General features: G+C 39.1%; 1 protein-coding gene across 1 annotated transcript in view; it reads left to right on the top strand.

The window, feature by feature from the left end:
* The first annotated feature begins 7,371 nt into the window (after nucleotides 1-7,371).
* Nucleotides 7,372-24,452, top strand: part of RNF169 (ring finger protein 169) — a 689,470-nt gene continuing 672,389 nt past the window's right edge. The window contains exon 1 of the mRNA XM_044072675.1: nucleotides 7,372-7,724. The gene's annotated coding sequence lies outside the window, so the exon portion shown is untranslated. The remainder of the gene's footprint in view (nucleotides 7,725-24,452) is intronic.

The following is a 24,452-nucleotide window of genomic DNA, read 5'->3' as shown; positions in this document are numbered from 1 at the left end:
CCCCAAGTCCCTGACTATTGGGTCAGTTCTTAGGGTATGTTGTCAATATGATAGTTACTAGGGGTGGTTAACTTCCCAAAAGCTACTATTATGCATTCCTTTTTATTTAGTTGTAATTCATGGCTCTGACGCAAGTTATTTGTCTGTGTCAGCCCTTCCTGGAGAACATTAGTGTTGGTGGGGTATACTATGACTGCTTCTAGTTTGCAATCATCTGCAAATTTGGTCAGTCAGAGGCCTTTGGCATTGATCCTGACTTCAGAAAAGTAAATTGCAAAAAGGACCAGTCCCAGGACTGATCTCTGAGGGACTCCACTTGTGACTGGCCTTTTTGTAGAGGTGGACTCCCCCATTCTAACTTCCTTGGTCCTGTCTGTGAGCCAGCTGGCTATCCACCAGGAAACATAGATTCATAGGTTCTTAAGTTCATAGGAGGTTATTAGGCTAATGGCCCTAGGGCTTTTACAAGCCTAGCCATGTAAAAAAACCCAAGTACCCTAGCTGACCATAGTTATATGGTCGTTCTTTGCAGAGCAATAATATGATCAGCACTGAGTTCCCCTATCCATGAGGGCCATAGGTGCCACCCCTGGGGTGAATTTGCAGTTTCTCATCCAATTGTCAGGGTTGCATTTAAATAGGGTCATTGAGGAGCTCTGCTTCACATGAAGTGGGAGCTTACTCCAGAGGAGCAGCATTCTCTGGGAGATATATCTGTCTCTTGTACAAGTTCTATTAATGTCCCAGGCCAAGTTGAGATCTCTGGAGTGAGTGACTCTTGTCCCATTTGATTTGCGGATATGCAGCATTTCCATTAGGGCAGGATCAGAGACTGCTCTGTAGACCAGGCACAGATCACCTGTCAGCAGCCTGTATGATATGGAGTACAGTGATAGGTCTTTCAGTCTTTCCATGTAGGCTTTCAGTTTTTCCATGTAGGTCATGTCTTGGAGGCCCTGAATTCTGTTGATTAGAAACCTTTGTGGTCTCTCCAGCTGCTGCAGGTGTCTGGTGAGACACATACAAAAGGGTTCATTGTACTCAATCATTAGTTTGATAAGGGCTGAGTATAGTATAGGGATGACTTCCCTGGTCTTGGATGCGATGCCCTTATTTATTAGGTTGGCAATGTAGAAAACTTGCCTTACTACTGTGGACACATGATGATCGAAGTTTAGATTGCTATCAACATGCGTTCCCAGATTGTGCGCCACTGTGTTTGAGCTTAAAGGGGTGCTGTCTGTATTGTAAGTATCAGGATCTACTTCTCTGCCAAAGGGGATAATGAGGCATTTTTTTTTTTTTTTTTTTTTTTTATGAATTAACTTTTTATTACATTTTCCACAGTTATACATTACAAAGCACAACAGGGAAAAAAGAAAAAAAAAACAATTAATACATAGTAGAGATAAAATAACAATGGATTTACAAAGGATCAAATAACCATGTTATACTGCAATTCACAATTTCCTGTGAGTTTATCCTTGCTGGTGTGACTTCGTAACAAAGTTTTAGCATAAAGAAAAAGTACATTTTCCTCATTGTAACACAGAACTTTATCCAGTGACAGAGCATGTCATATACAATCAATTAAAATAGGAGTAGTAGTAAAACATTACTAACTAGTTATTTACATAGAAGTTTGTCATTGACCATTGTTATCTAGTATATAAGAAACATTTTAATTGTCTCCCTAAATCTAACAAAGAGAACTATTTACAATATATACATTATTTACAAATGGACGTCACTCATGAAAAATATTTGGTGGAGTTTAGATTTGCGTTGGACTACTAGTGGATCACGTTATACCTAATGAAAGTAATATATATTTTATAAAAAGTGCTAGCTTAAGTTAAATTACGGTCTCCAAGGATTGTTGGAAGAAGATTTTACAATTAATGTGTGTGCCGTACAATAGGGCTAGATACTTTAATTTTAGTGCTGGACTAGGATAGTATTTCTATGAGCTTCCCCCAGTAAATCTTGAAATAGGTTAATTTCTTTTGACTGACAGTTTTTAATTTATTAGCCAAGACATATTTAATAGCCTCATTTTTGAATTCTGACCAGGAAATTTTGGATCTAGCAAGCCAGTTAAGAGCTATATAGGATTTGAGTAATGCACTTAATGTTACAATAATATGTTTGGATTCTAACGTGTATGTATTGGGGAAAATATTCAATATTGACATTTCCCATGAGAGGGTAGATTTCATGTATCCTGATTTCTCCAGTTTCACTCTTAAAGAGCACCAAAGTTTGTGAACATTTTTACAAGAACAAAAGATATGTAAGATGTCAGCTATTGTGTTAGTACACGTGGGGCAAAAAGGTGAGGTATTAGGATCTATTTTATTCAGGAAGAGTGGAGTATGGTAGGCTTTGTTATTTATCATGATTTGGGTATAAATTAATTTTTTAAAAGGAGTAAGTTTTGTAGTTATTTGTATTGCCGCCAATTTTTGTTCGTTAGTAAATTTTACATTTTGAGTTATCCAATAAATTGAGTGTAGAATTTCAGTTTGGTATTTAGTTCAGGTGACAAATCTATAAGTATTCGAAAGCATTTCGCTTTTTAGTAGTAATTGGGAGATGAGTTGTTGATATAGCTGGAATTCTTGTAAGGGTACGTTTATTTTTGATGTTTTCAAGGATATTAAGTAAATTATTTGATTGACAATTGTTCTGTATTTTTTATTTAATGCCAAGGCATTAAGAATGTGACTTAGGGGCTGATCTTTTAATTGATATAGGCCCCATACTGTACAGTTTTTAATATTTGGGTATTTATCTAAGTTTAGCATTTTGTTATTTATTTTGAGTTCAGGGTTCATATGTATTGGTTGTGCCATAATTAAGGAATTCCTTATGTTTAAGGAAGCGGTCAGTTTTTGGAAACATGTTACATTATTGATTATAACAGGATGTAAATTAAAGCTTCTTAGAGTTTTGTTGCTAAGGAAGGGAATGGCTTTTGGGTTAATGTTAGATGTTTTTAGATTCTGGTAATAAATTTTTATCCAAAGGGGTTCCAGGAGGTATCAATGGGTTCAAAATGGGTTAGTCTCATAATGTGGTTAGCTCTAATAATATGGTAATATGTTTGGAAATCAGGAAGACTCAGGCCACCCTTTTCCTTAGGTAGTATTAGTTTTTTGTAACTAATTCGAACACTCTTAGGATGCCATATAAATTTAGCCAATGTTGTTTTCAGTTTGGAAAAGAATTTGCTTGGGACACATTGGCTTAGCGCTTGAAGGTGGTATAATATTTTGGGAAGAATATTCATTTTTATGACTGATGTCTTGGAAAGGAAAGAAAGGTTTAGGTTTTTCCATCTGTCCAAATTTTTTGTAATTTTTGACCAAATTGTATAGAGATTTTCTTTTATAATTTCTTTTTGAGGGTGAGTGAAGGTAACACCAAGATATTTGAGTGAGTATTCTATTTTGATCTTTGACTCAGGGAAGAAGATTTCTTTATGGCTATGAGGGTTTAACGGAAATATTCTGGATTTATTGGGATTCATAGCATAGTTTGAGATTGCCGAGAATTTGTCAATCGAGTTTAGGATTTTCACAAGGTCAATGGAAGGGTGTTGAAAATAAATGTTGAGATCGTCAGCAAATGCCGTGAATTTAACTTGCACCCTTGAGATGTAGATAGAGTGGTTAAAAGTTTTTTGACTTAGCTTTAGGATGAGGACTTCTAGGTAAAGATTCAAAAGGTATGGGGAAAGCGAGCAACCTTGTCTAGTACCATTGACTATATATATAGGATGTGAGTTTGTTTTATTTATATGCAGCGTGGTGGAGGCTTTATTGTATAAGACTCTAATCATAGCTATGAATTCTTCGGGGAGAGCGTAGCGTTTTAAGACTTGGAACAAGAAATTTAAGTTAACTCGGTCGAAAGCCTTTTGTGCATCTACTGATAATGCATATTTAGGGGAAGTGTCTTTAATCGTCATATTAGTTATTGCTTCTATTGTTAACATGTTATCCCAAGCTTGTCTGTTTTTCATAAAGCCTAACTGCTCAGGGGATATGATAAAGGGTACTATTTTGACCAATTTGTGTGCCAGTATTGTTGCTAGTATTTTCATGTCTAGGTTAATTAATGTAATTGGATGATAGTCGTTAAGATTTTGACCAGTTGTGTTAGGTTTTAATATGAAAATTGTTTTGTAATTATGTATAGATCTGTGACTCCATGTTTTATTATGTAATTATATATTTTGAATAAAATTGGGACTAAGAACTTTGCAAAGGTTTTGTAAAATTCTTATGTGTAGCCATCTGGTCCTGGGGATTTCCCTAATTTCATTTTCTTGATGGCTAAAAATATTTCTTCAGTAGTTACAGGTTGTTTAAGAAGCTTAACTTGGGTATCATTGATTTTTGGGAAATGGAGATCGTCTAAAAACATACTGGATGCTACTTGATCTTCCAGGAGGTGTGGGCCATATATTTCTCGGTATGCTTCTTCAAAGGTTTTTATAATATCCTTGTCCGAGTTTAGTATTTTATTGTTATATTTAATTTCTTTTATTTTGAAGGAGGGAGGTTTTATATTGATTATTCTGGCCAGGACCTTGGAGGGAGTTTGGGCCCATTCAGCATATCTATGCAATAATCTAAGTTCAATAAGAGAGAGGTGATTCATTTGTAGTTCTTGCAGTTGTTTTTGTATAGAAATGACTTGTTTCTCAAGGTCCGGAGATTGTTTTTGTTGCATTTGTATTTCAAGGTTTTTTAGCTTACTTTCTAGATTTTCAGTCTGGGATTTGGCTTGTTTTTTGAGTATTGATGCTTTTTGTATTAATATTCCTCTGAGTGTTGCCTTGGCAGCTGCCCACTGTATGTCAAATGGGATATTAGATTTATCTAAGTTACTGTAGGTCTGGTCGAGTAGTTCTGTTACTTCTTGAGAGATTTCCCCATTTTTTAAAAGATTGTGGTTCAGGGTCCAGTTTGTTGCCCGTTTCTCATTTGTGTTTGGTTTAGTTTCATTTATTTTTAGGTTGATTTTTGCATGATCAGACAAAGTCCTAGGGTCCGCCCAATATTTTATTTCGGCCTTGTTGAAATTAGCTGAGATAAGAAAAAAATCTATTCTGGACCATGATTTGTGGGACGTTAAATAGAATGTGTATTTACTGGTATCATAGTCCTGTCTGAAGAGTTCGAAGGGGTCAAATAAATTGAAATCCTCCATTAGCTCATTTATAAGATTGGTCAAATCCACAGGTTGTTTATTGTATTTGTTCGTTCTGTCAAGTACAAATCTGTTAGTCATATTCCAGTCTCCACCTAATATATACAAGTAGTTTGGAAATTTTTCTAATATTGAGTAAATGTCATAAATAAAGGCGGTTTGTTGCATGCAGGGACCATAAACATTTAGAATAACAATATTTCTTGTGAAAGGTGGGAGGGAACATGTTAAGTAGCACCACCTGCCATTGGGATCAGTACCACTTGCTTTTATAATTCCTTTGAAAGAGTTTTTAACTACTATTGCTACCCCTTTAGATGCAGTATCATTTCCGGCTGCTAAAATCAATTTTGCCCATTTCTTATTTGCTTCCTTCTCCCATTGAGCTGTGGTCATGTGTGTTTCCTGAATAAGCGTTATTTCAGCTTCTGATTTATAAATTAGGTGCAAGATTAGTCTCCTTTTTTTATTATTTTGGAGACCTTTAACGTTCCATGATTCCAATATTGTAATGTGCAACAAGATAAATCATTGCCTATTTAGTGTATAACCAGGTCATGATACTCGGTTCACTTAACTAGATTTATACATCTTAGTTCTTGAAGACACAGATCATTATTATTACTAACCCATATTGTATGTAATATACTGTTAGTGCATTTGCTAATTCGGTGAGACCTCCTTTTCTTAGGAAGAAGTTTTTATTGACTTATCATTTGTCAGTCAGTCTCATACACCCCATAGTGGACATTAGGTTGCGCAGTGTCTCAAAAAGCCTTTTCATTATCTGCTTCAGCGTAAGAGTTCAGATTTAGGTGGAGTTTCAGTACTTCTGCAACTCAGACTGTAGTTCAGTAAACTGTTTAATTATTTAAGTCTAAGATTCCACCAGTGCTTGTAAGCCAGATATAGGCTGACAGCTTTTGTGTGTTTAGAATTCTGTGTAAGATTTTTCATAAAATTATGTCTTGAGGCTTGTTTAATTATTCAACTTCATATTTTAGAAGTGTAGTAGGAGGTAAGGTTGTGTATGCTTTTAGGTATAATATAAGCAGTGTATTAGTTTAGTGCAATGCTAGAGATCACTTCATTTTATTCCCAGCTATCTCCAAATTCTCTATTTATCAATTACACTAGAAATTGAAATTTTGGGTGGATTTTATTCCTTCCTTCCCCCTCTTCCCCCCCTCCCACCCCCCCTTTTAAACCATTTATAACAGAGTTTGGCTCTCTGACAGATTTTGATCCCTTCTCTCCAACAACGTCTCCCGAGTAAGCACGGGGGAGAGAGACAGACAACAGTCTTTAATATGTTATTTTGCTTGGATTGTAATGAAAGGAGACATGGAATCTGTTAGCTGTGTAAATAATTAATCAGACCAGGACACTTTATATTGTAAGATATTTGCTACAGATTAACATGGAAGAGGTGTTGGAGCAAGGGCTTTGGTATCTGTTGTAAGAAGTAAATGAAACTCAGTGCATAAATAGTGCATTTCCTTTACTCCTTAATTTTATTGCACTGAGATATTGATAGTCAGAGATATGAGTAATTGTGCCATGTGTTATGGTAATACAATGGAGCAGAAGTGTCAGGGATATAATGCAAGTATTGAGTTGATTTTAGTTCACTGGGACTTTCTATTAAAGAAGGAGAAATAATAGTACCCAATAGGCAATAGGTAATTTACTTTCATGTGTAAATCTTCTGTGTTTGCTAATGTAGATGTACATGAACACTTTTGAATGATTCCTTCCCTAATAACTCCTCTCTCTTCGTTTAATATTTGGTTATATAGTGTCTGAATGGTTGTCTAAAACTTGACTGATCTTAAGGGTTGCGAAGTGCCTCTTTTGCGTTTATGCTGTGGTTACATAGCAATAATTGATTGATCAGTGTAGCCTCTGGTGTTTGAGGCTGGAAAGCTTTAGCATCAGTGTAAAACTTAAAAAGCGCTATATTTGCGAGATTCATGAAGTTGAAGTTGGTTGGATTGTGTTAGTGCTACACTACTACATCTGGGGTTTGGGAAGAGCTCCTTATCTTTATGAGCAATGGATATCTCAATAGTAGCGTTAATCATGCCGTGTTTGGGCAAGATACAGTTATCCCTGCAGAAATTTGTGAGTAGGCTCCGCCCATTGACCTTTCGTTACGTATTTGGGTCATCCAGGCACCTGGGTTGTGTCTCTGCGCATTCACGTTGGTTGAAATTCTGAATTGTTTTTTGCTTTCCAGGAATCTGTGAAGCTTATCAGTTCAATTTTCTGGAGGTTGGGTCGATTACAATCTATCGTAGCAGACACTGAGAGGATAGGAAGAAGAAGAGAAAAGGGGGAAAGAAGAGAGGAGTAGAGAAAGAAAAGAGAAAAAGAAAGAAAAAGAGAGAGTTGATTCTCTTTCGGACATGTCATGTGTGTTCTGTTTTGGAAGATCCTTAACTTGCTTTGTGGACTGAGACGACAATACGACGATGTCTCCGATGTTAAGTAGCTGGCATCAGGTGAGTGCAACTTGTGTTACGTCCTTCGACCTCCAAAACGCTTGGTGGATTGTTTATGAGACTATTTCATCCTGTTTCTCTCCAGTCTCGCATTTCTCTTCCATCAGGAATGAAATCTTGCGTGTTGGGCTTTTTCTTGTGTAATTTATCTTGTAAAGGTATAGATCTTCTTCACATAAAGCTTGTCACCTCGTTTAATTTTGTAAATGGAGTAGAAATATTTCTCGTACGTGACAGTTATACATATTTTGTTTTGGTTTTGTTGTTATTTATGCATGAGGGGTGAGGAGCTGTTTCTCTATTCCCTCTATCTTTTTGGCAGATTGTTGAGGTCGTTTAATTTGTTTCCTTTGAAGCTGTACTTTTGGGAAGTTAACGCAGCATCATGACCCGGACGTGGTTTGAAGGGTCAGAGGGTGCAAGTTTAATGGTTGCATGTATTACGGTTGTGGCTAGATTCCCTTGGCTGAAGGGACCTGGGGCCTTTCAGCCAAGGGAATCTAGCCTGCTCTATGCGAGAAGGCTGAATTGTAGTGGGGAAGAGGACATTCTTTGCAGTAATAGAATTTAGCTGTCTCACGTAATACAGGCTAGATTCCCTTGGCTGAAAGGACCTAGTTATTAATAAACATGAGGCAGTCTGATGTATTGCATATGATTGACAGGGTCCATTCAGAGTATGGAATCTAACTTTTTTAATAGCGTAGATTGTAGGAAAAGGACTGAAAGATATTTTAACTTCTTTACAAATATTTTACAGTTTATTTGGTTATATAACAGTGTAGTGCCTCGCAGGATGTGCAGTAGCAAACCCCGCCCCTGACCGCCCACAACTAGTGTGACTGTCACGAAAGTAAACACCGGTAAACATAAATCACGCATAATAATGTTATGAGTAAATTACTCCTAATAATTCATTGCATTGCATAGTTTAAAGGGATACTACTCTGACTGTCACGAAAGTAAACACTCGTATACAGAAATCACGCATATTATGAGTAAATTAATAATTCAATGCATTGTATAAGTAAAACCAGCATAGTTTAAAGGGATAGTGCACGCTTAATAATAATTCATTGCATTGCATTAGTACTGTTTAACACCTAACATGCACCTAACAAGTTGCATCCCCCCACCAACACGCATAAATAGTAGGTAACGCTTTACACATACTATTTAACACCTTAGTAAATTACTCATAATAAGTCATTGCATTATATAAGTAAAACCAGCATAGTTTAACGGGATAGTGTATATCCGATCTCCCCCCAGGCTATTTACTTTAGTAGAGTTGTGTGTGCTTTACTGTCTTAAATGACTGTCTTTTTCTGAGTAGCTTCTAACCCCTATAGTGTACAATGGCAGGAATGACCCTTTTTAACATGGCTACATTCTAGTGGGGGAAAGGACCTTTTCTATGGGAATAGATTCTGATACTTCCAGTGTACAAAAGCAAGAATAACCATTTTATTTTTAGGAACTTTACTTTAGGAACACTACTTTCTATTGCTTGAGCATAATTTCTGGCACATTCTACACAGATTCCCATGGCTGAAGGACCCAGGGCCTTTCAGCCAACGGAATCTAGCCTGCTCTATGTGAAAATGCTAGATTCTAGTGGAGAAAAGGACCATCTTTCGGGGAATAAATTCTATCTCCTCTGGTGTTCAGTGGAAGGAATCACCATTCATTTTGGAAATACATGACTTTAATTTGTTTGGCTGAGCATAATTTTAGGCCCCCTTCTGAAAGGATTGCCGGGGATGAAGGGACCTGATCCCTTCAGCCGAGGGAATCTAACCTGTTGTATCAGAAAGTGCTAACTCCTAGTGGAGGAAAGGACTTGTTTTTCTCTGAGTATCTCCTAACCCCTATAATGTACACTGGCAAGAATGATCCTTTTTACTGAATCTCCTCGCCTGTTATGTGTAACATGGTTAAATTCTAGTGGGGAAAAGGACCTTTTTTATGGGAATAGATTCTGATACTTCCAGAGTACAAAGGCAAGAATAACCCTTTTTTTTTTTACGAAAGAGCTGCACTAATTTCTTTTGCTTGAGCATAATTTCTGGCACATTCAACACAGATTCCCATGACTGAAGGACCCAGGACCTTTCAGCCAATGGAATCTAGCCTGCTGCATGTGAAAATGCTAGATTCTAGTGGATGAAAGGGCCATCATTCGGGGAATAAATTCTATCTCCTCTGGTGTTCAGTGGAAGGAATTAGCATTCTTTTTGGAAATAAATGGCTTACATTTGTTTGGCTGAGCATAATTTCAGGCCCCTTCAGAACAGATTGCCAGGGGTGAAGGACCTGAGCCTTTCAGCCAAAAGAATATAACCTGTTGTATCAGAAAGGGCTAAATCCTAGTGAAGGAAAGGATCGTCTTTCTCTGAGAAGTTTCTAACCCCTTTAGTGTACACTGGTAGGAATGACCCTTTTTATTGAGTCCCCTAGCCTGTTATGTGTAACATGCCTAAATTCTATCGGGGAAAAGGAACTTTTTTGTGGGAATAGTTTCTGTTACTTTCAGTGTACAAAGCCAAGACTGACCATTTTTTTCTTTTAGGAACGAGCTGCACTACTTTCTTTTGCTTGAGCATAATTTCTGGCACATTCAATACAGATTCCCATGGCTGAAGGACCCAGGGCCTTTCAGCCAACGGAATCTAGCCTGCTCTATGTGTAAATGCTAGATTCTAGTGGAGAAAAGGACCATCTTTCTTGGAATAAATTCTATCTCCTCTGGTGTTCAGTGGAAAGAATTATCATTCTTTTTGGAAAATACATGACTAACATTTGTTTGGCTGAGCATAATTTCAGGCTCCTTCAGAACAGATTGCCAGGGGTGAAGGACCTGATCCTTTCAGCCAAGGGAATATAACCTGTTGTATCACAAAGGGCTAAATCCTTGTGGAGGAAAGGACTGTCTTTCTCTGAGTAGCTTCTAACCCCTATAGTGTACATTGGCAGGAATGACCCTTTTTATTGAGTCCCTTAGCCTGTTAAGTGTAACATGGCTACATTTCAGTGTGGAAAAGGACCTTTTTTATGGGAATAGATTCTGATACTTCCAGTGTACAAAGGCAAGAATAACCATTTTTTAGGAAGGAGCTGCACTACTTTCTATAGTTTGAGCATACTTTCTGGCACATTCAACACACATTCCTATGGCTGAAGGACCCAGGACCTTTCAGACAATGGAATCTAGCCTGCTCTATGTGAAAATGATAGATTCTAGTGGTGGAAAGGACCATCTTTCTGGAAATAAATTTTAGCTCTTCTGCTGTGCAGTAGCAGGAATTAACATTCTTTTTGGAAATACATGACGTACGTTTGTTTGGTTATGCATAATTTCAGGCCTCTTCACAGCAGATTACCACATATGAAGGATCCTGGTACTATCAGCCAAGGGAATATAATCTTCTGTATCAGAAAATTCCAAATTTGAGTGGAGGGAAGGACCTTCTTTCTGTGAATAGTTTCTAACCCTTTTAGTGTAGACTGGCAGGAAGGACCCTTTTTATTGTGTCCCATAGCCTGTCATGTGTAAAATGGCTATATTCTAGCGGTGAAAATGATTTTTTTATGGGAATAGTCTTACTTCTGGTGTACAAAGTCAGGAATGACCATTTTATTTTTTTAGGAAAGAACTTTACTGCATTCTTTTGGTTGAGCATAATTTCTGGCCTCTTCAACATAGATTGCCATGGCTGAAGGACCCAGCGCCTTTCAGCCAACGGAATCTAGCCTGCTCTATGTGAAAATGCTAGATTCTTGTGGTGGAAACGACCATTTTTCTGGGAATAAATTTTATCTTTTCTGCTATGCAGTGGCAGGAATTAACATCCTTTTTGGAAATACATGACGTATGCTTGTTTGGTTAAGCATAATTTCAGGCCTCTTCAGAACAGATTGCCACATATGAAGGATCCTGGTACTTTCAGCCAAGGGAACATAACCTTCTTTATCAGAAAATGCTAATTTCTAGTGGAGGAAAGGAATGTCTTTCTGTGAATGCCTTCTAACCTTATTATTGTACACTAGCAGGAATGACCCTTTTTATTGAGCCCCCTAGCCGGTTATGTGCAACATGGCTAAATTCTAGTGGTGAAAAGGACCTTTTTTATGGGAATAGATTGTTACTTCTTGCATACAAAGGCAGGAATGACCACTTTGTTTTTTAGGAAAGAACTTGGCTACATTCTTTTGGTTGAGCATAATGCCTGGCCCCTTCAACACATATTGCCATGGCTGAAGGACCCAGGGCCTCAGCCAACAGAATCTAGCCTGCTCTATGTGAAAATTCTAGTTTCTAGTGATGGAAAGGACCATCTTTCTGGGAATAAATTTTATCTCTTCTGTTGGGCAATGTCAGGAATTACCATTATTTCTGGAAATGCATGACGTACATTTGTTTGGTTAAGCATAATTTCAGGCCTCTTCAGAGCAGATTACTACATATGAAGGATCCTGGTACTTTCAGCCAAGGGAATATAACGTTCTGTATCAGAAAATGCTAAATTCTAGTGGAGGAAACATTTAGTGTAGACTGGCAGGAGGGACCCTTTTTATTGAGTCTCATAGCCTGTTATGTGTAAAATTGCTAAATTCTAGTGGTTGATAAGGATTTTTTTATTGGAATAGTCTGTTACTTCTGGTGTACAAAGGCAGGAATAACCATTTTATTTTTTAGGAAAGAACTTTACTACATTCTTTTAGTTGAGCATAATTTCTGGCCCCTTCAACATAGATTGACATGGCTGAAGGACCCAGGGCCTTTCAGCCAACGGAATCTAGCCTGCTCTATGTAAAAATGCTAGATTCTAGTGGTGGAAGGGACCATCTTTCTGGGAATAAATGTTCTCTTCTGTTGTGCAGTGGCAGGAATTAACATTCTTTTTGGAACTGCATGACGTACATTTGCTTGATTAAGCATCATTTCAGGCCTCTTCAGAACAGATTGCCACATATGAAGGATCCTGGTACTTTCAGCCAGGGGAATATAACCTTCTGTATCAGAAAATATTAAATTCTGCTGGAGGAAAGGAACGTCTTTCTGTGAATGCCTTCTAACCCCTTTAGTGTACCAGCAGGAATGACCCTTTTTATTGAGCCCCCTAGCTGGTTATGTGCAACATGGCTAAATTCTAAAGGTGAAAAGGACCTTTTTTTATGGGAATAGATTCTGCTACTTCTGATATGCAAAGGTAGGAATGACTATCTTATTTTTTAGGAAAGAACTTTACTACATTCTTTTGGTTGAGCATATGTTTTGGCCCCTTCAACACAGATTGCCATGGCTGAAGGACACAGGGCCTTTCAGCCAACGGAATATAGCCTGCTCTGTGTGAAAATGCTAGATTCTAGTGGTGGAAAGGATCATCTTTCTAGGAATAAATTTTATCTCTTATGCTGTGCAGTGGCAGGAATTACCATTTTTTTTGGAAATATATGATGTACATTTGTTTCAAGCCTCTTCAGAACAGATTACCACATATGAAGGATCCCGGTACTTTCAGCCAAGGGAATATAACCTTCTGTGCCAGAAAATGCTAAATTCTAGTGGAGGAAAGGGCCGTCTTTTTGTGACTAGCTTTTAACCCCTTCAGTGTCCACCAGCAGGAATGACCTTTTTTATTGAGCCCCCCAGCCGGTTATGTGCAACATGGCTAAATTCTAGTGGTAAAAAGGACCTTTTTTCTGGTGTACAAAGGCAGGAATGACTTTTTAGGAAAGTGCTGCACTACATTCTTTTGGTTGAGCATAACTTCTGGCCCCTTCAACAGAGATTGCCGTGGCTGAAGGACCCAGGGCCTTTCAGCCAATGGAATATAGCCTGCTCTATGTGAAAATGCTAGATTCTGGTGGTGGAAAGGATCATCTTTTTGGGAATAAATATATCTTCTGGTGTGCAGTGGCAGGAATTAACATCCTTTTTGGAACTACATGGCTTACATTTGTTTGGTTATGCATAATTTCAGGTCTTTTCAGAACAGATTACCACATATGAAGGATCCTGGTAATTTCAGCCAAGGGAATATAACCTTCTGTATCAGAAAATGCTAAATTCCAGTGGAGGAAAGGAACGTCTTTCTGTGAATACCTTCTAACCCTTTAGTGTCCACCAGCAGGAATGACCCTTTTTATGGAGCCCCCTAGCTGGTTATGTGCAACATGACTAAATTCTAGTGGTGAAAAGGACATTTGTTATGGGAATAGATTCTGTTACTTCTGGTATACAACAGTAGGAATGACCATTTTATTTTTTAGGAAAGAACTTTACTACATTCGTTTGGTTGAGCATAATTTCTGGCCCCTTCAACACAGATTGCCATGGCTGAAGGACCCAGGGCCTTTCAGCCAACGGAATATAGCCTGCTCTATGTGAAAATGCTAGATGAATAAATGTTATCTTTTCTGCTGTGCAGTGGCAGGAATTACCTTTTTTTTTGGAAATACATGACGTACATTTGTTTGGTTAAGCATAATTTCAAGCCTCTTCAGAGCAGATTACCACATATGAAGGATCCTGGTACTTTCAGTCAAGGGAATATGACCTTCTGTATCAGAAAATGCTAAATTCTAGAGGAGGAAAGGACCGTCTTTTTGTGAATAGCTTTAACCCCTTTAGTGTAGAGTGGCAGGAAGGACCCTTTTTATTGAGTCCCGTAGCCTGTTATGTGTAAAATGGCTACATTCTAGTGCTGATAAGGAATTTTTTATTGGAATAGTCTGTTACTTCTGGTGCACAAAGGCAGGAATGACCATTTTATTTTTTAGGAAAGAACTTTACTACATTCCTTTGGTTGAGCATAATTTCTGGCCCCTTCAACAGAGATTGCCAAGGCTGAAGGACCCAGGGCCTTTCAGCCAGCGGAATCCAGCCTGCTCTGTCTGAAAATGCTAGATTCTAGTGGTGGAAAGGACCATCTTTCTGGGAATAAATGTTATCTCTTCTGCTGTGCAGTGGCAGGAATTGCCATTCTTTTTGGAAATACATGACCTACATTTGTTTGGTTAAGCATAATTTCAGGCCTCTTCAGAACAGATTGCCACATATGAAGGATACTGGTACTTTCAGCCAAGGGAATATACCTTCTGTATCAGAAAATGCTTTTTCTAGTGGAGGAAAGGAACGTCTTTCTGTGATTACCTTCTAACCCCTTTAGTGTACACTGGCAGGAATGACCCTTTTTACTGAACCCTGTAGCCAGTTATGTGCAACATGGCTAAATTTTAGTGGTGTAAAGGACTGTTTTTATGGGAATAGATTCTGTTACTTCTGGTAAAACAAAGGCAGGAATGACCATTTTATTTTTTAGTAAAGAACTTTACTAAATTCTTTTGGTTGAGCATAATTTCTGGCCCCTTCAACACAGATTGCCATGGCTGAAGGACCCATGGCCTTTCAGCCAATGGAATCTAGCCTACTCTATGTGAAAATGCTAGATTCTAGTGGTGGAAAGGACCATCTTTTTGGGAATAAATATTATCTCTTCTGGTGTGCAGTGGCAGGAATTAACATCCTTTTTGGAAATACATGGCTTACATTTGTTTGGTTATGCATAATTTCAGGCCTCTTCAGAACAGATTACCACATATGAAGGATCCTGGTACTTTCAGCCAAGGGAATAACCTTCTGTATCAGAAATGCTAAATTCCAGTGGAGGAAAGGAACGTCTTTCTGTGAATACCTTCTAACCCCTTTAGTGTATACTGGCAGAAATTGCCCTTTTTTATTGAGTCCTCAAGCCTGTTATGTGTAACATGGCTAAATTCTAGTTGGGAAATGGACCTTTTTAACAGAATAGATTCTGCCACTTCTGGTGTACAAAGGCAGGAATGACCTTTTGTTTTTTTTTTTTTAGAAAAGAGCTGCACTACATTCTTTTGGTTGAATGTAATTTCTGGCCGCTTCAGCACAGATTGCCATGGCTGAAGGACCCCAGTACCTTTCAGCCAATGGAATCTAGCCTGCTTTATGTGAAAATGCTAGATTTTAGTGGTGGAAAGGACCATCTTTCTGGGAATAAAGTCTCTCTCTTTTAGTGTGCAGTCACAGGAATTACCATTTGTTTTGGAAATACATGACTTACATTTGTTTGGCTAAGCATAATTTCAGGCCTCTTCAGAACAGATTACCACGTATGAAGGATCCTGGTATTTTCAACCAAAGGAATATATAACCTGTTGTATCAGAAAATTCTAAATTCTAGTGGATGAAAGGACTGTCTGTCTGTGAATAGCTTCTTACCCCTTTAGTGTACATTGGCAGGAATGACCCTTTTTATTGAGTTGTCTAGCCTGTCATGTGCAACAAGGGTAAATTCTAGTGGGGAAAATGACCTTTTTTTATGGAAATAGATTCTGTCACTTCTGGTACGCAAAGGCAGGAATGACCATTGTTTAGGAAGCAGCTGCACTACATTCTTTTGTTTGAGTGTAATTTCTTTCCCCTTCAAGACAGATTGCCATGGCTGTCAGACCCAGGTCTTTTCAGCCAAAGGAATCTAGCCTGCTCTATGTGAAAATGCTAGATTCTAGTGGAGGGAAGGATCATCTTTCTGGGAATAAACTCTATCTCCTTGGGTGTGCAGTGGCAGGAATTGCCATTCTTTTTGGAAATACATGACTTACATTTGGCTGAGCATTATTTTAGGCCCATTCAGAACAGATTGCCAGCGATGAAGGTCCCTGGTTCTTTTAGCCAAGGGAATATAACCTACTGTATCTAAAAATGCTAAATTCTACTGGAGGAAAGGACCATATTTCTGTGAATAGCTTCTAACCCCTTTAGTGTGCACTGGCAAGAATGACCCTTTTTATCGAGTTCTAGTCTGTTCTGTGTAACATGGCTAAATTCTAGTTGGGGAAAAGGGTCTTTCTTATGGGAATAGATTCTGTCACTTCTGGTATACAAAGGCATGAATGACTATTTTTCGAGAAAGAGCTGTACTCATTCTTTTGGTTTAGCATAATTTCCAGCCTCTTCAACACAGATTGCCATGGCTGAAGGACCCAGGGTCTTTCAGCCAATGTAGTCTAGTCTGCGCTATGTGAAAATACTAGGTCCTTGTGAAGAAATGGGCCCTCTTTCTGTGAATACATTCTAGCTACTATACTGTACAGTGGCAGATATAACCCTTTTTTATTGACTCTTCTATCCTGTTCTGTACCATATGACTACAGTCTAGTTAGGAAAATGACCAGCACTCTATCACCTCTGGTGTACACAGGCAGCAATGAACCATTGTGTTTTTTGAAAGACCTGTACTACATTCCTGTGGTTCAGCATAATTTCAGGTCCCTTACACATAGATTGCCACTGCTGAAGGACCAGATCCTTTCAGCCAAGGGAATGTAGCCTGCTCTATGTGAAAATGTTAGATTCTAGTGGAGGAAAGGACTATGTACAGGGGGAGATATTCTGCCATTCACTGTTGGGTTTGGCCATTATTATACCTTGTGACCACCAAACAACTCTCAAGCTCTTCCCTTACTTATAATGCAACATCCCCTAACATACCCTCGGTCTCATTTATTGCTTTTCAAATAACATGCGTTCACCATTTCAGTTCTTGAACTGCTCTTCACAGATGAGTTTTATATTTCCTCTTTCACAATAGCTGTAATTCTCATTACCATAGTTGCTATTTTCCTGCCTTTTATATAAGCTGCACATGCTGTGTAACTTTATTACCATTTAAGTTGTGTACTTATTGTAACATTCCATCTGTGTTGGCCATCTTCATTTGTCCTTGACACTGGAATTCAGTTCCAAACCAACTCGGCTGTTACTACACCTCATGAACATCAAAAAACTCTCCAGCCAGCCAGATCCTACCCATGATGCTCCTGTTTGTTACCCCACTTTGTGTTTGGAGACAGAAAATGGAAAGATAGCACAATTCTGAAATACCTTTAATGACACCATATCTGGTGTCATTTACAAATAAATATACAGTTAGGACCATAAGTTTTCCCACCAAGAAATCTGAATGGAAGGGGGAAGAAGGGTGTTGATGTCAAGGATAAATGAATATTGAATGTTATGGTAAGTACATAACTTATTTATCTGATGTTGTCAATCTTCATTTTATGCTTGACACTTTTGACAGAGACCCCAGCTACCATACATCTTGAATGGGCTCATGGGAGGATATTCCTGAGCACCATAGAACCAAATGACTGTCTTCCCACTACAGACTAGGTCCAATTTATAATGAGTGAGAAAGGTATGTGGCATAGCCCAAGCTAACACTGCATAAATATAATCTATTTATGCCCTGGAGAGGAAACCTGCTGAAGCAGCTACAGCTCTACTGGAATACATTCTAACAGGACCAGGTAATTCAACTTTTCTCTTGTTGTATATGAAGAAAATAAAGAATTTCAGCTACTTTGCTAAAGTAACTTTGGTGACTGGTTTGGTCATTCTAGCAGGTGCAAATGACACAAAATTGGTCATACTTCCTTATATCTTTTGTTCTATGAAGATAGAAATGCAGTTGTTTATGAACATCTAATTAATATAAACAGTATACAGTATTCACCTTTTGTTTGAGAAATTGGGGAAAAACACAGGTAAATGGATCATCTGATTGATATTTTTCTGACACCAACTTTGGTAAAAAGGAAGGTTTTGTTCTTAAGGAAACCCTGTCTTTATGAAATATCAGGTAAGGTGCCTTGCAAGACAAGGCTTAGACTTCTGAAATTCTTCTGGCCAAAGTAACCGCTACTAGAAAAATATAATTGGAATTTATCCAGTTTGAGACAGTTTTAAGTATGAAAGCATTTATGTAAGATCCAATATCCAGAAAATTTAGTCCTTTTTGTTCCCATGATCTACTGTGATGTGAGAAAGCCACTCAATTTCTTTTAGGAAACCATAGAAATTTTAATAATAGTGTGTTTATTTGCTTAAGAAAATGTTTCTTGGGAAGCATCAGAATAGGTTGAGCTACGTATAGGGTCGTAGGAAGTAAAGCAAATTTTATCCAACTGTAACTTATCCTCAAAGGTGAAAATTATTGTATTCATTCTGAGAGCATCTTGACAAAAGGGGCAAGACTTGGTTCCTCCCTGCTTGTTGATGTACCAAACCGCAGACATATTGAACTGCTGACATAGATTGTCTATTTGTATTGCAATACTCCAATGGAGACAGTGGTTTGAAAGGCTTGCAGTGCTAACAACACTGCTGTCACCTATTGGACACTGATATGCAAGTTGGCCTCATGGGGGACCAAGTGGTTTGGACGACCATGCCCAGATAATGCCCACACCCCATCTGGGAGGTGTTTGTGGTCACTATGGCTTGGGGTTGAGAAGGAATAAAGGGACAGCCCAAAATAATTTCCTCTGAGTAGCACCACCAGGCTAGGTCTTTCTTGCAATGGTTGTTAATAAAAACCTGATCTGACCTTGGTTGATTCAAAATGGACCACTGAGATGCTAGAAGCCACTGTAAACATCTCATGTGGAATCTTGCTAGGGGCAGTAAAGCTGTGGCTGCTGCTATTGAACCCAAGTCTTGTAAAACAAGTCATGTGGGAACTCTGTTGGTCTTGACAGTTTTCCTTACTTGGGCTTTGATTTTCAATAGTCTCTGTGGAGGAAGGGAGGATATGCAAGTATTGCTGTTCCATATTACTCCTATGAACTCTAATGTCCGAGTCAGATTCAGATGAGATTATTCATAGCTGATTGTAATCCCTAGGTTGGAGCAAAACCAGAGAATGTAGTTCCTTGCTTGTTCTGTATGATGCCTGGTGAGAGTGGTAAGGAGCCAGTCGTCTAAGTATGGATACACCCGTAATCCTTGCAGGCTCAAGTGAGCAGCTACTACTTCCATACATTCGGTGAACACCCTTGGGGCTGTGGTGAGACCAAACGAAAGAGCTCTAAACTAAAAATTACTGTCTCCCAGATGGAAGTGGAGATATCCTCTGGAATGAGTCGTCAAAGGGGGGGCATTGATGAATGAATACTTGAATGGCTCAGCAAAATCACATAAGCACATCCAGGCATGTCTCCTTATAGCTATGCCTGAACCCGCTGCCTTGGTCAGTCATTTGGATGCATGTGCTATGAGCCTCATAAACGAATTTGCAATAGACACGAATTTGCAATAGACTCTAGGCTGGCCAACTGGAAAGCAGCATTATATTGGACTCCCACAGACATGGCTCCTGCCAGAGTATCTGATGTGTCCTTAACTAGATCCCTTTGAAATCTGCTGAAGTGAGCCATAAAGTTTAAGGACCATAATGCAAAAGTCAAAGCATAGGTCTGCTGTCCAAATCTAGACAACATCCTAGACTCTCTGTTAGGAGTATGGATAGTGGAACTCTCCTCTGCCACTTCCTTTTTTGTAGCTGCCAATACCACCATGGCATCTAACAACAATCCCTCTGCCCAGAACTGGTGGTTCTTGGGAACAGTTAAGATTTTGTCTGGACTCTTGGAGATGGGGGTCTTTGGAATCAGGAGCCTTCCTTGCCTATTGCAGGATCCTCTTAATGAGCTCATCAGTGGGTGGAGTTACCCAACAGGTAGGTGGTAGAGTGCTGAAAGCTTGCAAGTACACTTATTCATCCGAGGAGGGTTGTTAGGATGTCCAGACACCCCTCTCCTTTAGGATTTCCAGAATTAAATGTCCTCCGGGGGGGTGACTGTGGAGAACCCCCCCCCCCCTTAATCATAATCTGTTTCCTCTGTGAAAGATTCCTGAGGGAATCCAAGTGTTTCCTCTTATACCTCATCTTCCCTAGTATGGTAGACCCTCGCAGCTTTGACCCCTGCTGTCCAGGTGTTAAGATTGGCTGGGACTCTGGACAACAGAAAGGACTGGGGAGCTACTATGAAAGGGAAGGAGGTGACTATGACCACAGAGGACAAGGCCCTCTCCATGACCTGGAAAGCTGGTCACCCCAAAGTGGAAGGAAGGCAGACACAGAGAAGGACTGCCTTGGCACTGTGGTTCCACCCTGCCCTGAAGAAACCTCCCCAAGGCCAAAGCCAGTGTCAAGCTAACATGTGCTGAGGGCCCAAGGGGCAGAGATGGCTCTGAAAAACCTGGACTGGAATCCTGCCTCCCAGAAACAACAACATACTTAAAACCCAAGAGGTATCCAAAATCCCAAGGTGCCAAAGAACCCAGGGGCGAATCGGTATCCGAGATAAAAATCTCACTGGCAAGAACCCAGGGGCGAATCGGTATCAGAGATAAAAATCTCACTGGCAAGAACCCAGGGGCGAATCGGTATCAGAGATAAAAATCTCACTGGCTCTGAAACAGTCAGCACAGGGAAGGTTGTAACTGAATATCTAAAGCCTCATTGGAGGTCGGAGGTGGAGCAGTAGTAGGGGTTGAGGACAGGGACATCGGGATGCGTACGCACTGTACTGATTTCAGTACAACTTTTTTAGAAGGGGGGTAGCATTTTTGAAAAAAAAAAACAAATGTACGTACATATTTCTTCCTTTTTAAGGAGGTGCTGGCTCTTTAAGGAGGATACCAGCCATTCGGAAGTGAGCTCACATCATGTCCGGCTGGCTGGCTGTGAGCGGGAACCAAAGCAAGCAAATGGAGTTGGGAGGCAAGAGCAGGAAACAAAGCAAATGGATTGTCTGAGTTGGAAGGCAATCAACTGAATTTGAAGCAAGTGCACAGTGTATGTGTTGGTGGCTTTGAACGATCGCAATTATTTCCGTGGCTTTGAACAATGAACAATCGCAATTTTGAATGTGTGAACGATTCAAGTGTAGTAAGGCTTTATTCAAGTGGAGTGTATTATGTGAAGGCACACTAATCGCGCAATTATATGTGAAGCAATTATTTTATTCAAGTGGCTTTGTAATAAGGTATTATTCAAGTGTAGTGTATTATGTGAAGGCTTTAGTGTGTGTGAACGATCGCGCAATTATTTTGTGTGTGTGAACGATCGCGCAATTATTTTGTGTGTGTGAACGATCGCGCAATTGTGTTGTGTGTGTGAACGATTGCGCAATTGTGTTGTGTGTGTGAACGATTGCGCAATTGTGTTGTGTGTGTGTGAACGATCGCGCAGTTGTGTTGTGTGTGTGAACGATCGCGCAGTTGTGTTGTGTGTGTGAACGATCGCGCAGTTGTGTTGTGTGTGTGAACGATTGCGCAGTTGTGTTGTGTGTGTGAACGATTGCGCAGTTGTGTTGTGTGTGTGTGTGAACGATTGCGCAGTTGTGTTGTGTGTGTGTGTGTGTGTGTGTGTGTGTGTGTGAACGATTGCGCAATTGTGTTGTGTGTGTGTGTGAACGATTGCGCAATTGTGTTGTGTGTGTGTGTGTGTGTGTGTGTGTGAAAATGCCCCCTGCTGGTTGTAGGTGTTCAGGCTCAAACCCTGTACCTTTGTTTCAGGGTAAGAAGAGCCTAAAGTCCCTAACCACCACCATTTCTGAACTTTGTTCAGATTTGCTTTTATAATGGTTGTGAGCTATGGTGAGAAGTGAGAACTGAAGTTGTATTTCTCCCATTATTGTTTTTGTTGTTTGTCCAGGCTGTTTGTGCTAAGGTGTGAAGTGAGAACTGAACTTGTATTCCCTCATTATTGGCTTTGTTTGTCCAGGTTGTTTGTGCTAAGAGGTTGAGAGTTATCTAAATGATGGCTATTAAGTTTGTCTTCCTATTTTTCAAACTGCTGATTTAGCATAGTGGTATGTTGCACTGACTATAGTGCATATGGTTCTGGGTTCAAGACATGCATGGTGATAATGCAGCATTTTATTCTAGCAACTTTCCAAAATTATACAAGCAATGTTTAAAATGTGTCCCTGTTTTTTGGGCTTTTGTCCCCCCCCCCCAAATAAATGTTGGCTTTTTCCAGATTTCTTGTGCTGCAAAGTTCAGAGATGCAGCTGAGTGTCGACATTTTACAAGGAGCTGAGAGCTGCAGGGGAACTTAAGTTTAGTGCTGCTTCTGCTTCTGCTTGTACTGTTAATAGCACAACAGGTAGTGTACTTGCTTTTGATGCAGAAGGCTGTGGGTTCTTCTCCCACAGTAGGTAAATGCATTGCTGATACTGTACTGTGTTGTAAAGGGGGGTGGATGCTGTAGCCTGCTTTGGCGAAGATATCTAGTAGCAACTATGAACCTGTTATCAGTTTGCCATCCATTCCCTATTGCAATGCAACATATGCAATTTATTCCTCAAGGGCAACAGGCACATTTATTTGTAGAAGAAACCATGAAATCTAAAGTTGTTTGCTAGCAGCAGCCTCTTCATTAGTTACAGATTTCTCTAATGTGGAATTATGTAGATGGCTTTTACTAGTTCAGAGATTGTGCATATTTACTGATACTGGTGGGCTGTAGATGTTTGAGTAGACTTTTGATGGAAGGTGTATAAAAGAGCATGTGTATGTTTCATGTGCAAGGGGCCTATGATTCGAAAACAGCCCAAAGTTAATCTTTATCTGCCACTGGCAAAATGTATTTTCTTTGAATGTGGGTTTCAATGCTGTCTCAATGAATGTGAGTTTCAAGGACAGAGAAGTTTTAATGCTAAGTCTAGTTTCATTGTGAGACTGCATTGCTTTGTTTAACAGATATTTATTGGTGTTCGTGCTGTAAAATGCAAAATAAAACTTTTCTGGTAAATCATTTAGGAATGAAGTCACTAAATGACCGCCGTTAAGTTTCAGACGTCATAATCTTCAGAAAAATGCATGCTAACGCAAGACCTGATATTCTGTTAACTGTCTTAAGTTTATACAAGGTCAATTTTTAGTACTGTTTGTATGTTCCCCCAATATATTTGGCCTTGTCCAGATTTCCTGCATTAAGAGGTTGAGAGGTATGTGCAAACAAATCACTTTATAGAATTAGGAATATCCTAACCTGTCAACCGTCCCCAATTTTGGCTCAAAATGTTGCTCTCCCTCTAAAAATCTCTCTGCAAAATAGCAATTTTGGAAGAAACGTGGAGGGTTTACTTTTTATAAATAACTGTAATGATCAGAGTTATGTTTTATTTCAGAAATGCATGTAGATTCTCTAATTTTGTTAGCTGCTGTGCTCATATTAAAATGGTGTCCCTTCTTTGACAGGTTCCCAGCTGTATTGTCTAGCAATTTTATATTTTTGCATCACATTTTTGGTCCGTTTTTCAAATTAGTGGCAAATTGTTAAAGACTGAAGTTAGAAAATAATGGCAGACATTTGAGTTTCAGATTTCATACATTTCAGAAAATTCGTACTAATGCAAGACCTACTACTATTCTATTATCTTTTCTAAGTTTATAAGAGCAATATTTTTTAAAAAAAGTCCTTATTTGTGGGCCTTTGCCTCAGTTTTATTTATGAGTTTGTTGCTCTAAGAGGTTGAAAGGTTTTGTGTGTGTGTGTGTGTGTGTGTGTGTGTGTGTGTGTGTGTGTGTGTGTGTGTGTGTGTGTGTGTGTGTGTGTGTGTGTCTGTGTGTGTTAGGTAGGTAGCATACCTCTCAACTGTCCAAATTTTGCAGAATGTCCAGATGTTTGCCCCATAGTCTGTTCCTCATAAATTTTGTGATTTACTAGAAAATTATTGAAGGCTGAAGTTGCTAAATAATGAGACATTTGAGTTTCAAACTTCATGTCCTTTAGAAAAATTTATACTAGCACAAATCCTGTTATTCTAGCAACTTTCTCATACTAGCACAAATCCTGTTCTAGCAACTTTCTAAGTTCACAAGAGCATTAT

The sequence above is a fragment of the Protopterus annectens genome, chromosome 5.part0 (assembly GCF_019279795.1).
Source record: "Protopterus annectens isolate FY-2018-M chromosome 5.part0, PAN1.0, whole genome shotgun sequence".
In the NCBI taxonomy this organism is placed as follows: domain Eukaryota; kingdom Metazoa; phylum Chordata; order Ceratodontiformes; family Protopteridae; genus Protopterus; species Protopterus annectens.
This window is presented reverse-complemented; position numbering and strand designations above follow the sequence as displayed.